The 16209-nt window shown below is 46.1% G+C and overlaps 1 protein-coding gene across 6 annotated transcripts in view; it reads right to left on the bottom strand.

Moving 5' to 3' along the window:
• The window catches only part of B3GNTL1 (UDP-GlcNAc:betaGal beta-1,3-N-acetylglucosaminyltransferase like 1), a 255370-nt gene that overhangs the window by 52510 nt on the left and 186651 nt on the right, over positions 1-16209 (bottom strand). The window lies entirely within an intron of this gene.

Consider the following 16209-nt stretch of genomic DNA (forward strand, 5'->3'; position numbering starts at 1 on the left):
GATTGAGTTTGATATGGGATTGATATGAGGGAAGGAGGGTGTTCCAGGCCAGAGTCAGGATGAGGGTGAGAGGTCAGCGGCGAGATGCGAGATCTAGATACAGTGAGAAGGATAGAATAAGAGGAGCAAAGTGTGTGGGCTGGGTTGAAGTAGAAGGGTAGCCAGTTGAGGTAGGAGGGGGCAAGGTGATTGACTGCTTTAAAGCAGGTGGTGATGAGTTTCTGTATGATGAGGAGGTGGCTGGGCAACTAATGGAGTTTCTTGAGGGGTGGGGAAACATAGTCTGAACATTTTTGTAGGAAAATGATCCGGGCAGCAGAGTGAATATGGATGAAGTGGGGAGAGAAAGGAGGAAGGGAGGTCAGCAATAAAGCTGATATAGTGGACAAGGAATGTGTCTGTTATATTGTACTCAGTACAGTTCTCCCTAAAGTGCTCCCTGATTTGATTGTATCCACCCCAGCACTTAGTACAGCGCCTGCCACACAGCTTAACAAATACCTTTATTACTATTAAAGCTGTTGGGGGAGGATGTCGGGGGGCGGGGGTGTGTGTTAACAGTGCTCTGCCCACAGTAAGCGCTCAATAAATACGACTGAATGAATGAATGAACCAGCCTTCAGCATGTGGGAGAGTGTGGAAGCTCCCTGCAGGTTCTCAGCCACAGTCACACGCACACAAGTGCTCTCAAAGATGACAGGGGGCATCATCTCTGAAAAAGGACCCGTGGTGGTTGTTTTCCAGAAAGATGGCTAACTTTACCACTCTGTACTCTGAGATTTTCCTTCCTACAACTTCAGTTTTAAACATCTGGTCTCCCCGAGGCGCCTGGGCGGGGGGGGGGGGGGGGGGGGTGGCTCACCGGCCCCTCCCATTCTGAGTAATGTAATAAGATTAGGTCAAGTGTGCATGCGGTGGAATGTGACCACGTGCACAATCTGTGGCGGTCAGTTTGAAGAACCTCCTTCCTCATTTTCGCTCCCTCTCCAAGAAGACTGTGGTCTACTTGCTACTGTGCTGATGGAGTTGGAGGAAGGAGGGAGGGGCAAAAAACAAACACACTGTGATGAACAATGATATCAATACCAAACGTGGTATTTTTTTAAGTGTTTACTATGTACCAAGCACTGGGCTCAGTGGTGCATTCGATACAATATGAACAGAACAGATGCGGTTCCTGTCTCACATGGGATTCGTGGTCTAATTAGGAGGGAGAATAGGTTTGGAATCCCCATTATACAGATAAGGAAATTGAGGCTCTGTGGCGTTGGACCACTTGTCTGGGAGTCACACTACAATCAGGTGGCAGGGCTGGGATTAGAATCCTGGTTTCCTGTCTACCATCCCCATGTGCTTGTCATGAAGCTACACTGCTCCCACCCAATCGATCCTATTTATTGAGCACTTACTGAGCACAGGATACTGAATTAAGCCCCTGGGAAAGTACAATAGAACAGAGTTGCCACACAGAGGCCTGGCATTTGGAGAAAATGAGCCTCTTTTGGAAACACTAGGAGAAATCTTTCTAGCGTGATCATCACTGTGGATATGCTGCAAGAATATCCTCTAAGGAACACGGAAATATCAACTGCTAAATGAAAACATTTTTTCAGGACCATAAGGCAGATGGCTGGAGCAGATTTTACAAGCCGGTCAAAGGAAGGAGGCTTTGCAAATATCTCAGGCGCAGTTTCAAGCCAGTTACAAAACTCCCAAGGGGAAAAGTTTAGCTGTACTGCTATCTCCACAAGTTGAAAAATCTTCATCTTTACACTCCAAAAATGAAGGAGCGGGCAATAATCCTGAATTTACCAATGGACACAAAGCAGCCCCCACTCGGAAGATCCCAGATGAATTTTAAAAGAGCCAGAAAAGCGACTCCCAAAGCCGGGCCTTCTCCCCAATTCCCCCCTTTAAATCATCCCACATCTCTGAGTCATTTATGAACCACAATCTAAGGGCCCACCCAGACCTCTGAATCAAAATGACATCATCCTCTGATACCCCAGTAGGAAGTGAGAGAGGGGCCCATTTGTTTAGGGAGATTTACAGAGCTAAAACTGATGCCATCAAGCGCTCAAAGAGAGGATCAAAATCAAACACCTTCAGTTGCAGGTGAAACTACCAGGCTTTAACATATCCCACACAAGATTGCTCTTTATGGAAAACAATGCCAACATTCAAAGAAGGTGCTTTGGGAAATGGCACTGCTGGAGGCTTACGATGGGAGCGCAGGGTCACAGCTGGCTTAACATCAAGCACTTCTCCCGTCCCCCCACACCTCTCCCCCACCCACCGCCCCCAGGAGGGACTGCTTAACCTCCCCCGGCCTGTCGTGGCCACCTTAAATGAAAGGGAGGGGTTCCGTCAACCCAGCTGGCTGCCACCCTTGGTAAAGAAGCAGTGCATCCTAGTGGACAGAGCCCGGGCCTGGGAGTCAGAGGACCTGGGTTCTAATCCCAATTACTCCATCCCCATTTTACAGATGAGGAAACAGAGGCACAAAAAAGTCAAGTGACTTGCCCAAAGTCATCCAGTTGATCAACGGCAGAGCCAGGATTAGTACCCACAACCTCTGACTCCCAAGCCTGTGCTCTTTCCACTAAGCCATGCTGCTTCTATAGAGCGGGACCACAGTCATCACCATATCAATAGCGGCATTTGCCAAGTACTGGAAGAGACAGCAGCTTTCAGTCTATTCTTAAAGTCAGTCCATCGCATTTGAGTGCTCACTGTGCTCTAAGAACAGAGCTCGACAATATGCTCTGCCCAAGGAATTTCAGTTAGAGTATGAATGAGAGAAGGAGAGAGAAAGAGAGAAAGCATTTGAGACCTAAAGATTAAAATGAAACATCACTTCCTGAGGAGCTCTTGGGCTTCACACAGCATAAACTGGGTCCAGATTCCATTTTGTGCACATATGCCCTTAGAAGAGGAAACATCCTCTGATCTGCTCCCACACATCACTCCTTTTGCAGTGCTCTCCCACTCATGTGAAGTCATTCTTCAGGAAGACGATTAAGAAAGTAGGACGCAAGACTTGCCTGAGATAGATACAGCATTACTAGTTGATTTTCTTTTTTTGGTGGGGGGTGGGGGGACCTCTGTTAAGTGCTTACACTGTGTTGAGCACTTGTTTTAAGCACTGGGGTAGATAGAAGTTTATCAGGTTGGACTCAGTCTCTGTCCCGCATAGGGCTCACAGTCTATGTCACAGGGAGGAGGATTTAATTCCCATTTTACAGATGAGGTAATTGAGGTCCAGAGAAGTTTAGTGACTTGCCCGAGGTCGCCTAGCAGGCAAGTGGCAGAGTTGAGATTAGAACCCAGGACTTCTGACTCCCAGGCTCGTGCTCTTCCCACTAAGCTACGCTGCTTCTCAACCAACATACTGCTTCCAACCAACACCTCCCCCTCTCCATCCCCATCTCTCCCTCCAGTGATCCAGCAGTGATAGGACACCACGGATCTAACCAAATCACTCTGTAGCCTGCTTTGCTTTAGTTTTCTGATTTTCTGGACATTTGGCCTAAAATGGCCTTGGACAATTCACTTAACTAGGGAGTGTCTTGAACCTCATCCATAAAGTGGGAATAACACGGCTTCCAAGCAGGACAACTGGGGAAGGAGAATTTGCCTTTTTCTTGAAATCCGAGGTGGAAAGAGAGCAAGGGAAGGGAGAGATATCGCAAGCGGTGACAATAATCAATGGTATTTACTGAGTGCTTACTGTGTGCGGAGCCCTGTACTAAGCACTTGGGAGAGTCCGACAGTAACAGAGTTGGACATTACACGCATGGCAGTTTGCTGGAGGTGGCTTGAAGACCACAGTTATTTCCCTTCTCATCTCTGTCACTGCAGAACCTGGACTCTGTCCTTACAGGACCAGGGAGGCATTGGAAGGTAGAATCTACCTACTTCTACTCCACCCCGATCCCAGATGGAGCCCAAATTCTGCCCTCTGCCTGTATCATCTTTGAAAAGAAAAAAAAATTTGTGGTATTTGTTACTTATGTGGCAAACTATGTGTTTCAAGTGCTGAGGCAGGAACAAGTTAATTAGGTCCAAAACAGTCCCCCAAGGGGCTCACCGTCTGCAGGGAGACATCAGAAGCTGGGACCCATGGAAAAGCCTCCCTGCGACCATTCCTGCAGTGACACTGGGGGAGTCCAAACTAGCCACTGAATAATAATAATGGCATTTTTTAAGTTCTTACTACTTACCCAGCACTGTACTAAGCACCGGAGTCAATTCAGGATGACCAGGTCCCTCATGGGATTTGCAGACAAAGTAGGAGAGGGAACAGGTATTGAATCCCCATTTTGCTGAGGGAACAGAGGCTCAGAGAAGTGAAGTGACTTGCCCAGGGTCATCCAGCAGGCAAGTGGAGGAGCCGGGATTAGAACCCAGGTCCTCAGACTCCCAGACCCGGACTTTATCTACTAGGCCATGCTGTTTCCCATAGAAGGTGAAGGAGGCTGAGCCCTTCATTCCCATGGCCTGTGGTTCAGGAAGGAGGGGAACCTTAGAATTATCCCCCCCACCTCAACACACACATACACCTCGTACTGCCTGCTTACTCTCCTAATCGTCAACGGCTCAATGCTTTAAATGTTCCCATGGTCGGTAGCTTATTCCTATTTCCTGTGCATCTGTCTTCCGCCACCTATACTGTGAGCCCTTTGAGGGACTGGGACTGCGTCTGCTCTCGTTACCCTGAATGTACCTCACAGACTCCGAGCCCCCGCCTCACCGTGGGGTGAGGGGGAGAGCAAACAACCAGAAAAGAAGCAGCGTGGCCTAATGGGAGTCAGAGGACTCGGGTTCAAATCCCATCTCTGCCAACTGTTTGCTGTGTGACCAAGTCGCTTCATTTCTCCGGGCCTCTTTCCTCAGCTGTAAAATGGAGATTAAAAAATAATCATAATAATTGTGGTCATCGTTAAGCACTATGTGCCATGCTCTGTTCTAAGCGCTGGGATAGGTACAGGGTGATCAGGTTGGACACAGTCCCTGTCCCACGTAAGGCTCGCAGTCTTAATCCCCATTTTATAGAAGAGAACTGAGGTATGGAGAAATGAAGTGGCTTGCCCGAGGTCACACAGCAGACAAGTGGCAGAGCTAGGATTAGAACCCAGGTCCTCTGACTCCCAGACTCTTTCCACCAGGCCATGTTGCTCCTCTAGGTGCTCACAAGTCATGGAGGGGACAAGCTGAATGATTTCCAAATAGAGCAGGAGGAAGAGGGAAGTTATTATAAGTAAACACCAGGATTCAGTGAGGTTCAAGTGAATATACATAGATACGAGCCCTGAGGATGGGGATAAATGCTTACGAATGTCTGTTGAGAGCACATTGCTAATTGTTATATTTTATTCTCCCAAGCCGTTAGTACAGTGCTCTGCACACAGTAAGTGCTCAATAAACTGACTGAGCTCCCCTTTTCCCTCTGCTCCCTTTACCCCCCACTTCACCTCTCCGCAGCTAAACCCACTTCTCTCCCCTTTCCCTCTGCTCCTCCCCCTCTCCCATCCCATCCCCTCAGCACTGTACTCATCCGCTCGACTGTATATATCTTCATTACCCTATTTACTTTGTTAATGAGATGTACATCACCTTGATTCTATTTATTTGCTATTGTTTTAATGAGATGTTCTTCCCCTTGATTCTATTTATTGCCATTGTTCCTGTCTGTCTCCCCCGATTAGACTGTAAGACCGTCAAATAATGTTGGTATTTGTTAAGCGCTTACTATGTGCAGAGCACTGTTCTAAGCGCTGGGGTAGACACAGGGGAATCAGGTTGTCCCACGTAGGGCTCACAGTCTTAATCCCCATTTTACAGATGAGGGAACTGAGGCACAGAGAAGTTAAGTGACTTGCCCACAGTCACACAGCTGACAAGTGGCAGAGCCGGGATTCGAACTCATGAGCCCTGACTCCAAAGCCCGTGCTCTTTCCACTGCGCCACGTCAAAGGGCAAGGACCGTCTCTGTTACCGATTTGTACATTCCAAGCGCTTAGTACAGTGCTCGGCACAAAGTAAGCGCTCAATAAATACTACTGAATGAATGAATGAAGATGACTGACAACTTGGGGTGATTTGGCCTAATGGAAAGATCCCAGGCCCGGGCACTTGGGGGCAAGTCACTTCATTGCTCTGTGCCTCAGTTCCCTCATCTGTAAAAGGGGGATTCAGACTTCAGCCTCATGTGGAACAGGGACTGTGTCCAACCTGATTAGCTTTATCAACTTATTATATTCAATCATATTTGAGTGCTTATTGTGTGCAGAGCACCATACAGTGCTTGCAAAGGACAATATAGCCATAAAGGCAGACAAACCCTGCCCAGGACTGGCTTAATAAGGATGGTATTTCTTAGCACTTACTATGTGCCAAGCACCATTCTAAGCACTGGGGCAGATACAAAATTAGATTGTCCCACGTGGGGCTCACAGTTTTAATTCCCATTTTACAGATGAGGTGACAGGCAGAGAGAAATGTTTACTCTCCCAAGTGCTTAGAACAGTAAATTCTCAATCAATACCATTGATTGATTGAACCCAGTGCTTAGTACATTAATTTGGCACAGAGTAAGCACTTAACAAATACCATTTAAAAAAATTAGATAGGGAAGGCTTCCTAGAGGCACGATTTTTGGAGGTTTTTCTACTTCAGAAGCGAAACGATGAATATTCTTTAAGAAATCATTAATTCAGCCCAATTTTGCCACCTTCACTACTGGATACAGGAGAGCACTATTAGAAGTCCTGCCCCAGCCAGGAACTTGGATAGATTTTACCCAGAAGATAAGGAGGCCCAGTTGAATTTCAGTTTTGGGTGGAAGCATGGAAAATCAATCAGCCTTCGTTTCCCACCTTGGGAAGGTGCTAACTTGAGAAGATGCTCACGTTTTAGTGTTTTGTGTTTTTTTTTCCCAGTGTCATTTCCAACAAGATCCAACTTGAACGTGTTTTCAAACAAGTAATTTTAAATGATTTGTCATCGGCTGTAGCTTTTTTCCACCCCGCAAACTGTAATTTATTTGGATGTCAACTAATCCCGTGCTTTCATTTGTCGTTGTGAAAAGCTTAACGTGTCGAAGGCTCAAGTCCATTCATCATGCCCAGACCTGCCAGGTTTCTTACTCAACAGCGGCAGCACAAATTTGGTTCTTCCCCCCCGCGTACAGGTGTGTCACAACCTTTGGGAAAGTAAATAAGCTCCTGAAGGCTGGTTTCTCCTTGCCGAAACTCCTAAGGTGGTGATACTTGAAACACTAGACTACTAATAATAATAATTATGATACTTGTTAGCTCTTACTATGTGCCAAGCACTGTTCTAAGCTGTTCTAGGGTAGAGACAAGGTCATTAGGTTGGTCACAGTCCCTGTCCTGCATGGGGTTCACATTCTTAATCCCTATTTCACAGAGAAGGTAACAGACCCAGAGAAGTTATCATGACTTGCCCCAGGTCACACAGTAGCCAAGTGGCAGAGCTGGGATCAGAACCCAGGTCCTTCTGGCTTCCAGGCCCGTGCTCTCTTTACACAAGGAAGCATCTTCTCGACAACAAGTTCTGGCACTTGTAGGCTGTTGCCAGAGTCCTTCTGGGCTTTCATAACACCCAGTTTGACTGCTTGTCTGGACCACACCGGAACCTAGCCCAATGACTGAAGGTCAAGAACGCACCCCTGGCTGTCTCCTGATTTACTGGATCCCTGCATCGTCATAGGGTTTACATTCCAACTCTGAATCCTGAGGAGTGGGTGACCTTCCTTCTGAAAGGAAATGGTTGGATTTTCAATATTAAAGTCAAGTTTTTCCTCAAGTGACAACCATTAAAGCTGGCGGCGGGAAGGATGGGACTCAGGAAGAGGTGAGTGTCTCCCTCTAGACTGTAAACTCATTGAGGGAATGTGTCCATTTGTTATACTGTACTCTCTCAAGTGCTTAGTACAGTGCTCTGCAGAGTAAGTGCTCAATAATTATGATTGAATGAATGAAGCTAGTCATAGTACAAAACTAACAATTCTCCCCTAGTGAAATACTCTGATCAGGGAACATTGCCTCTCTCCCCATACACAGGATTACAAGGGCAGCAATCTTAGTCATATTTGTTGAGAGCTCATGCTTGCAGAGCACTGTACTAAGCACTTGGTAGAGTACAATATAACAATAAACAGACACATTCCCTAACCACAACAAGCTTACACTCAAGGGCTAGAAAACCGGATTGAGAAGCAGGTGTTGCCCAGTGGATAGAGCACAGGTCTGGGAGTCAGAAGGATATGGATTCTAAATCCGGCTCTGTTGCTTGCCTGCTGTTTGACTTTGGGCAAGTCACTTCACGTCTTTTGCCTCAGTTATCTCATTTGTAAAGTGGGGATTAAAACTGTGAACCCTATGTGGGACGGGGACGGTGTCCAACCTGATTACTTTGTATTTATCCTAGTTCTTACAACAGTGCCTGGCACACAGTAAGCACTTAACAAATACTTTAAAAAAACAGCAGGGCAGATATATAAAAGATTGGTTACTCAAGTGTCACAATGGCATTTATTGAGTGATTATTGTCATTGCATTTATTAAGCACTTATTATGTGCCAAACACTGAACTAAGCACTGGCGAAGGTAAGAGACAATCAGGATGGACACAGTCCCCAACCAAAATGGGACTCACCGTCTAAACAGGAGGGAGTACGATTTAATTCCCATTTCACAGATGAGGAAACGGAATCAGAGTGAAGTGACTTGATCAAGGTCACACAGCAGGCAAGTGGCAGAGCTGGGATTAGAACCAACCTCCTGACTCCCAGGCCTGTGTCCCTTCAACTAAGCCACATTGCTGCTCAAGCATTTACTAGGTACCAAGCCCTGAACTAAGCACTGGGGTAGATACAAAATAACCAGGACAAACACAGTCCCTATCCCACATGGGGTTCAGGGCCTGAGTAGGAGTGAGCTAGAGTATTGCATTTCCATTTTACAGATGAGAAAACTACGGCACTGGTAAAGCTAAGTAATTTGTCCAAGGGCACATAGCAGGCGACAGACTCAGAATTAGAACTCAGGCCTCCCGACTCCCAGGCCTGGCCTCTCTCTTTTTTTTTTTTTAAATGGTAACGTTAAGCACTTAGCATGTGCCAAACACTGTTCTAAGCACTGGGGTAGGTACAAGTGAATTAATTTGGACACAATTCCTGTCCCATTCACGGTCTAAATAGGAGGAAGAACAGGAGAAGTGAAGTGACTTGCCCCAGGTCACACAGCAAACATTTGGCAGAGCTGGAATTGGAATCCAGATCCTCTGACTCCCAGGCCCAGGCTCTGTCCACTAGACCAGCTGTTGTGAAGTTTATAAATCTCTCCAGGGAGACTCTCACTGGACAGTGGATTTCCAAACATTTTCAACCGAGGTATTAAAAACCCATGGGTGAAGAGGTCTGGGTTCTGGACACTCTAGGCCAGTGTCCATCAAGCAAGCCAAACCCACAAAGCTCTTTCTTCCTCCAGGACGGCACTGCTCCCCGAATGCTACTCCTTTCTTTTACAGATGTCGGGGGCTTGGTTTTAAGGTGGGGCCGTAAGAAAAAGCCCCGCTTTTTCTGGTAGTTTGTTTTCTATCTCCACAGTCTGCTCCCTGGCTGGTTGACCAGTTTGCCTCATCTTTTGGGCACCGTAGCAATAAGGTAGTGAGATCTTTCTGGAACTCTCCTGACACCGCCAGATGCTGAGGCCGCAGTCCAGGCTTTAGCAAAACAAATTATTCTGTGGCTTCTAAGGCGGGCATCTGCACAACGTTTCAGCCATTCCTGGGTTTTTGTATCCCTCTCGTGCTTAGGCTACCACAAGGCTTCATTTGCTGTTATTTACACCACGGGGCTGGGGTCTGTCAAACCTATAAATCAATTTCGTGCATTCCTCGCCAAAATGCTGCCTACACGCAGCAGATCGACCTCGGAAAGTGTGTGCTATTTGCCTCTTGGAAACTGAGTTTCCTCAGCTCTGCACTCTCCGGAATTTCCTGCACCTGATATCTGACCAGCTATAATTAAAAAGATTCCATCAACCACTGTAGCTCTTAGGAAGGGCCTACATTATCGACACAAGAATCTTTAAGGCTTCACTCTTGTCTTCAAACAACCACCCTACTGGAAAGGGAAAAAACAAGCTCTTTTTTGTGTGAACTTGCTCTCATTCTATTAGCTCTGTGAAAATTGCTAAATATTTTCTCCATTGCTCTGGAACTGGGGATGATGAGGTAATTACTCAACAACAACAACAAAAATAAACCAAACTGACCATGCCCACTTGGACCAGAGAGACATTTTTGCTAACACGTGTTTTCATTAGATGACTTTGTTAGAGCATGTGAGGGAAGGATAAGACTATCACCCAGTTGGGAATTGGCTATAAATCGCTTCTAACTCCACACAGCTCCTCCAGGACTGCTGTTTCAAACACATGACAGGATTTTATGGCTGCCCCGTTATCAGTCCTTCATCAACAACGCAGGCAGAACCTAGCCCTTAGTACAGTGCCTGGCACTTCAGAATAATAATAATAATGTTGGTATTTGTTAAGTGCTTACTATGTGCCGAGCACTGTTCTAAGCGCTGGGCGAGACACAGGGGAATCAAGGTGTCCCACGTGGGGCTCACAGTCTTAATCCCCATTTTACAGATGAGGTAACTGAGGCACCAAGAAGTTAAGTGACTTGCCAAAAGTCACAAAGCTGACAAGTGAAGAGAAGTGGTGTTGTCTAGTGGGAAGAGCATGGGTCTGGGACTCAATGACCCTGGGTTTCAATCCAAACTCCTCTGATGCTCTACTGCTCACTTCTCTGCACCTCAGTTACTTCATCTGTAAAATGGGGATTAAGACTGAGAGCCCCATGTGGGACAGGGACTGTGTCCAATCTGATTAACTTGTATCTACCCCAGCATTGAGTATAGGGCCTGGTGCATAGTAAGCACTTAAATACCATCTAAAGTACCATTAAAAATTTGTGACTTTGAAATTCAGTGTTTTTTTAGAAAGCTTGTAAGCAGTGCCAAGAAGTTCCCTATGAAGTGCTCACGACATCAATAAGTGTCAGATGAACATCAGAGAAATAAGTACAATAGCTCTAGCCTTTCAAAGTTGAAACAGGGCTTGCAATACACTTTATAAGATAAGGCTTTTTCATTTTCCACAGGTTCACATCCTTGTTTCCCAAATGAAACAGGGAATGGCATGCTGTTTTGGATAACACAGGGATTTAATGGAACACAACTATTCTATTAGAGGAGAGACATCTAAGATTTCAGTGACCAGAAAGGAAAAGAAAATCCGAGTGTGAAAAGTGTAATTCTGAAAGGGGAACCATGCCATCATGCCTTGAAAGTGGTTTTAACAGAGAAGGGAACTAGCATGAACCGAATAAAAATGAATGCCACAACACTGAAATACAGTAGAAGTCCCTTAGTGTGACTCATCCTACAGGTGAACCAGATATCGACACAGGTTAAATCACACCCCCTAATACCTTGGACTAATGTGGGTTGAACATGATTTCACCCAAACTCTATCTAGGCCTGTGGTTGACACGCTTGCAGTAACTGTACCCAGGACGAAAGACATGAGACTATTAGCTGGTTCCCTGCCTGATGTTTACCCACTGGGGAGAGGGGGGTTTGGGGTCTTGCACGGGACCCTCTGGTGAATTTGGGGAGTTCCCAGATACATGATCTAATTTGAGCCTGACACCCCTGCAGTGGGATTACCATTAGGTACAGTGATCCTGATTCTCAAATTCAGAAAAAAAAACCCTCCACTCCTACAATCTCTAACATGGAAGTGCTTCAGCAGCCACTCAGAAGATGAAAAAGTAAATTAATAAAACAGTGTCCAGGTTTCCTAGTGCCTGGTTCTAGGCTACTTGTAAGAGCCGTAATAGTATTTACTAAGCATTTACTTTGTGCAGAGCACTGTTCTAAGCTCTGAGTAACAAACCGCTCTCTATGATAAATGTGCTCTCAGAAGAAGGTTTAAAATAACTACAATACTTGAATATTGTGTACTGCTTTTATGTTTACAAAGTGCTTTCCCATCATATCTCATATTGTCCTCGTAACACTCCAGTGAGGTAGCATGAGGCAAGTATTATCCCCATTCTACATATGAGGAAACTGATCCCTCAGAATGTTAAATGACATGCCCAAGATCACACAGCAAAGGAAAAGATGGAATTAGAACCCAGGTCTCCTGAATCCCAGCCCCATCCCCTTTCCACTAAACCACACCCTTTCTCTCTCTTCCTAAATCCACAAGTGCCAGCTCTACTCTAATTACAAAATTTACAGCAGAGAAGCAGCCTGGCCTACTGTTTAAAACGCGGGGCTGGGAGTCAAGAGTTCCTGGGTTCTAATCCCAGCTCTACCACTTGACTGCTGTGTGACCTAGGGCTAGCCACTTCTCTGTGCCTCAGTTACCACATCTGTAAAATGGGGGTTAACACTCTCAGTCCCCTGTGAGACATGGGCCATGTCCAACTTGATGAGCTTGTATCTACCCCAGCATTTAATACAGTGTCTGACACAAAGTGCTTAACGAACACCATTTATTTAAAAACAAAAACAAAAACAAATGAAAAAAACCCCACAACTCAACAAAACCGCTTCCTGCCTATCAAGAAAACTCTATGGATGTAAGTCATGAACTTTTTATAAATCGGGAAAAGACTCGACGGCATTTGACAACAAGAAGAATTTATACTCCATTGAATTCAGTCTTGGGTTCGTTTTTTCAGTCAGTGTGGCCAGGACCTGGGGGGGAAGGGGATCCCATATTTCCCTGTCCAGGTACACACAAATCCATAAGGGATATCCTCTTTCAGTGGCATGGTCCTTGAGTTCCTTCCAGCATTGTGAATGTTCCAGAATCTGAGTGCTGCCTTTCATTCAAGTTAACAGGCAGTGCCAGGTCCCACAGTGGTCTCTGGAGGCAGTGGGAGTGCTAAGTCACTCCAAAAACGATGTTTTTGTCTTCTCAGCCTCCTTCCACTAACAGTAGGTTGACACCTTAATGCCAAGTTTTCTCTATGGGGAATCAAGAGAAACTGACAATTCTCTCCAGGTTGAATTCCTCTCAAAAAACACTTCTGCCCAGCCCCGTTTATTGATCAGCAATTGTTCGTTCTCTCGTTCTCTCTCTTTCACACACACAGAGACTCGGTGTACCTGTAGGAGTTTACCGTGTGTGTGTGTGACCGGGCCTCATTGCGGACCAGCCAGCTGCTGGATTGTACATGTGCCAGCTGCCTTGAAATTGCGAGATTTCTCTCATTTACCTGCCTTGCCCATTTTCTACTTTTTTTGAGGTGGGGAATGGGTGACGCATGTCCCTTTTGTATATGGATAACACCATCCTCGCCCCATCTCAGGAGAGGTTGAGGGTGGGAGGCAGACTGAGCCCCATGTTCTCTTCTCCTCAAAACCCCACCCCGCAGGCTTCCTATTTCCCACCAATCAACCAAAACTCCTGAGCCCAAGCTTCAAGTCTCTCCACCAACTTCCTCCAATTTACTTTTCTGCTCTTTCTCCTCTTGCTACCCCCTAGTTGCTCTCCACTTCTTTTTGTTTTAATAGTTTTTGTCAAGTGTTTACTACACGCCAGACACTATTCTAACCGCTATGGTAGATACAAGGTAATCAGGCTGGATGCAGTTCCTGTCCCACATGAGGCTCCCACTCAATCTCCATTTTACAGATGAGGTAACTGAGGGACAGAGAAGTTGAGAGACTTAACCAAGGTCCCACAGCAGACAGGTGGTAGAGCCGGGATTAGGAACCAGATCCTTCTGACTTCACAGCCCGACCCTCCGGCTGGTATCTCTTTCCTCCACTGTGCCACCTGCATCCTTTGGTTGATTCTGTTCCCCTGGCTTGGAACTCCTCGCCTCTCGCACATCCAAAAGACCACCGCTCTCCCCATATTCAAGAGCCCACCTCCTCCAGCAAGTTATACCAGGATTAACTCCCAGCCTGCTAAATCATGTAAACCAATCACCCATCTCTAGCGCTTTGGACCTCAAGACTGTAAGCTGATTATAGGCAGGGAACGGGTCTACTGCCCGTTATATTGTACTCTCCCAAGTGTTTAGTAACGATAAGAACTGGGATATTTGGGAAAGTGCTTATTATGTGCCCGGCATTTTATTAAGCACTGGGTAGATACAAGATAATGGGGCTCGCAACCTTAATCCCCATTTTACAGATAAGGTAACAGGCACAGAGAAGTAATGTGATTTGCCCAAGGTCACACAGCAGAAAAGTGACGGCACCGGGATTAGAACCCAGGTCTTTGCAACTCCCAGGCCCGTGCTCTATCCACTAGGCAAAACTGCTTCTCAGTGCTCTGCACATAGTAAGCCCTCAATAAATAACAGTCATGATTAAAAAATAACTGTGCTATTTGTTAAGAACTTCCAGATACCATATTCAGCCCTGGGGTAGAAACAAGCAAATCAGGTTGGACACAGTCCCTGTCCCACATGGCGCTCACAGTCTTAACCCCCATTTCACAAAAGAGATAACTGAGGCACAGAGAAATCAAGTGACTTGCCCAAGATCACACAGCAGACATGTAGCAGAGCCAGGACTAGCACCCAGGTCCTTCCAACTCCCAAGCCCATGCTCCGTCCACTAGGCTGTGCTGGTGATAAATACCACCGATTGCTGACCTCATTTTTACATATCCAAAACCCCTTTGAAAATATATTTATTCAAAAGGCCATTTGATTATTTCTTAACAAATCTATTCGTAAATATTTTTATGTGTTTCTCTTTTGAGTGTGTAAACTCCTCAAGTGCAAGGTACAAGTCGCTTGCTTTGCACTTCCCAATGGCTTAATACCACCTAATCCCGTAATATTCACCCCACTCTCAACCCCACAGCATTTAGGACATAGCCATAACTTATTTGACTGTCTCTCCCTCTAGACTGCAAGCTCCTTGTAGGCAGGGATCGTGTCCAGCAACTGTACTGCACTGTACTCCCCGAAATGCTTGGTGCAGAGCTCAGCACACAGTAAGCGCTCAACAAATACCATTGACCGATCTGTTGAGCACATTGTGCCAATGGGCCCTCAATATGTACTACTACAATAACAAGAAAAGGAATCTGGCAATCCTAAAATGCATGAGAGGCAGTGTTGGCCTTGTGGAAAGAGCACGGGCCTGGGAGTCAGAGGACCTGGGTTCTAATTCCACCTCCATTCCCCATCTGTAAAATGGGGATAAAGACTGTGAGCCCTGTATGGGACAGGGATTGTATCCAATGCAATGATCTTCTATCTACCCCAGCACTTTTGTGGTGCCTGGCACATAGTAAGTGTTTAACAAATACCACAGATATTATTATCATTATCAGAAGTAGTGATCATCTCAGTTGGGACTAAGCTCCTTATCCAGCATGGCAACACGAGGAAACTTTCTCGTTTGTTTTGGGTTGTTTTTTTTAAAAATACTGGTTTCCGATGGTTTCACCCATCAGTCAAAAATCGTTTTTCTAGGAATCCCACCTCCCATGGTAGTCGAGCCTTCTCTGACTCAGAGACCCACTGAGAGCAAACACTGGCCCCGATCCAGAAGACTTTGCTGGAAAAACAGCTGCCACACCCTTCCCACAAGATACTATCCGAGTCCCCTTCTACCGTCTAAAACCGCAGTCCATTAAACCCCTTAAGTCCGCACCTCCGGGTGTCCCCCGCAAACACACCATCTTTGGGGGCTGCTTTCCAATCGGGTCTCTGGCAAAAACGTGCACCTTTTACTTTTAGTTTCGACAGGGAAGAGAAAGCTCCCCCTCGCAGTTTTCCGGGTTCATATTTTAACACGCGCAAAGCAGATCTAAGCCAGCTGCCTGGAGGGGTTGTGCTGCATGAACTGCTCAGACAAATCCTCGGACTCCCCTGCACTTCCCATTCTAACTCTATTAGGCCGGGAGTGAGGGAAGGGGAAAGCATTTTGATTTAATGCTCTGATCAGTTCTCTTCTAGCTCAGTAGGGCTTGGCATTTGCTGGGCAGGGCACAGGTCAACCAGAAAACAAACATACAACAAAATTACTCAGAGCTCTGCTGGGTGTTTGGCCAAGAAATACTGTGCTTCCTTTGCTTGGAAAAGAATGCCCTCTTCCACTGAAATTTCACACTACTGCAACAATTC

The sequence above is a fragment of the Ornithorhynchus anatinus genome, chromosome 15, assembly GCF_004115215.2.
Source record: "Ornithorhynchus anatinus isolate Pmale09 chromosome 15, mOrnAna1.pri.v4, whole genome shotgun sequence".
NCBI lineage: Eukaryota > Metazoa > Chordata > Mammalia > Monotremata > Ornithorhynchidae > Ornithorhynchus > Ornithorhynchus anatinus.